Source organism: Poromitra crassiceps (assembly GCF_964638095.1).
Source record: "Poromitra crassiceps genome assembly, chromosome: 10".
Classification (NCBI taxonomy): Eukaryota; Metazoa; Chordata; class Actinopteri; order Beryciformes; family Melamphaidae; genus Poromitra; species Poromitra crassiceps.
This window is the reverse complement of record NC_139631.1, coordinates 5,849,373-5,851,872: the sequence shown is the minus strand read 5'-3', so window position 1 is coordinate 5,851,872 and position 2,500 is coordinate 5,849,373.

The following is a 2,500-nucleotide window of genomic DNA, read 5'->3' as shown; positions in this document are numbered from 1 at the left end:
GCCTGCAGGGTTAGTTTGTCTCTTCTGTATCATTACAACAGCTACCAGAAGATGGAAGCTTGTGAAGAACATCCCACAGTAAAAGCACTTCCCTGAGCTGGTGTAAACTCTTCATCATGCTTGACCCCAAATGGAACCTCCAGTCCAGTGTTCAGTCCTAATGCTTCCTCGCACACTGTTCTCCAAGCCCTTTTTATTGCGCTCCCGATCACTAGTTAGCTTGTAGCATAGATTGTAGGAAAAGTAACGTTAGCTCGACCGTCCTATAACCTTACAGTCAACGAACGGTCCTAACGTTACGTAACTGTTGTTGCTATTCACGACACGAACACAAGTATGCAAGGCGAGAGGAGCTGCCAGTGATAATAATAATAATAATTGATTGGATTTATATAGTGCCTACATTCTGTCAATGTGTCACTTATGAATGAAATTATAGTGAAAATAAATAATCCCCTTTTTTTGCTGCAGGGACCCGGTGTAACCCCTTCAAGGACCCCTGGGAGTCCCCGAACCCCACCTTGAGAACCACTATGGTGTGTTTGTCTTTCTTTCTTTCCAAACCGGTACTTTTGTTTGTTGGGCGTATGTTTTAGGGCAGCTGATCGGACATTTTTTCGTGCTCAAAACCGGTCCTGCAATCTGCAGAATCATCCTATGGGCCTACAGTAGGTGAGCAGTTTTGATCCTTACAGCTTCTGCTTCCCATCCATTCATATGCATATTAAAGCACGCTACAGCGCCCCCTGTGCCCCGGGCCCAAATGTCTTTTCTCTCTTTCCAATTCACACTATTTAGAAGCGCTCATGCTTACGGAAGACAAAACAGCCCAAAAAATAAATTGTCTTCCATCAGGAGCAGGGAGGAGGAGGAGGAGGAGGGTGGGGGGTGGGGGGGGGGGGGGGTCCCCATTCAGAATATGACAACAATGTTTTAAATTATGTCAGATCCCGGCACTCCCTCCCCGCGTTGGAATGTCTCCCTTTTGCTTCCGAGGGAATTTTATTGCCGTACCTTCCCTGTGTCGCGGTGACACCCGGGGACAAAACCCCCGCTGACCCCGCGGGGGGATCGCCACCTAGACGCACATTGTGACTCTGGCACGACTTCGCTGTTAGACGTCACAAGTCATTGTGCCGGGACGTTTTTTTTGTGTCTCTGGGACAAAAGCGTGAAAGAGAGAAAAGAAAACAATCCACATGCCTTCTCTGGGGGGCTCGGCTCGGCTCGCCCCCCTTTATAACGCCCCCCCCCCCCCTCCTCGCCCCCTTTATAATGCAAGTGGGGGTCAGCTTTGTTGGTGCGCGGTGATGGTTGTCGTTTTTAGAGAAACGGACTTTCAAAGCGCATACCTACGTCTTGTAATTAGGTTAGCCCCGTTCCCTCTCTGTCTGGACTCCCTGATGGCTCTATCCTCCCATGGGGATTATTTTCACTGGCCCAAATGATACAAATTAAGATCACATGTAAGAGCTATGTATTCATTATCCTCAACTGAATACCACTTACCTAAACACAAGGCAAGCACAGGCTGTGATTATAGACCTTGGAAACAATAGGTTTTCACCATAAATATATATCCGCCCCCCCCCTACCTTTGTCTAGTCTGTATAAATGTCTGGCAAAATCACTTAAAGGGGCCCTATTGTGCTTTTCCATATTTTGTGTCATATGTAGCTATATTGTTACAATGTTGCATGTTCGTATTAAACGTAGCCAAAGTTTCAAATGATGAGGTAAATGTGAAAGTGATGTCACAATTCACTCTACCAGACTTTACAGGCTGTACTTTTTGACTAAATTCATGCACACATATTAAAACTGTGGCAGTTCACACAATTCTAACAATACATACATTATATTATACATCAAACTCTTCAGCTGCTTCTGCTCTCACTCACAATGTGAAAATATAAGTGATGTGATGTATCGTTTTTGAAATATCAACATTTTGTTTGAGCACTAGTGTTCCACTCTTTTTCACAGTATAGCCTCCTACACTTCTGCTGTCGGCTAGAGAGACAGGAGCTAAAACAGAGCGTTTCAGACAGAGGTTGAACTGAGAGGCTGCATAAAGGAACAGTAGACTACAAGATAAATAAGGATTTTTTTTATTTTTTACTTTGAATCATGCAAAAAGCTACTCTAGTGCAGTCCCAGAATAAAATTATAATAACATATAGAAATTGAAATAAGCATATAGGTCCCCTTTAAATGCTGAAGAATCTCAACCCCTTCCAAGAAATCCCTCAGAGAGAAAGGTGTGACGTCGACGGGCCACGTGGCATTTTTGCGGTCTCGTTTAGACGCATAATATTTAGACCATGACATGTCAAACTAAGGAGATATGAGGGTTTGAGGGGGAGCTTTACAGACGGCGTGAAAAACAGGAAATAAAGGGGGTGCTGACACTGTGGTTTTTTACGCCCATATAAAATTGTACAACGGCACTAGGATCTTGTGAAACAGGGAAACCATACAGGCGGGCTTTCACTCAGCC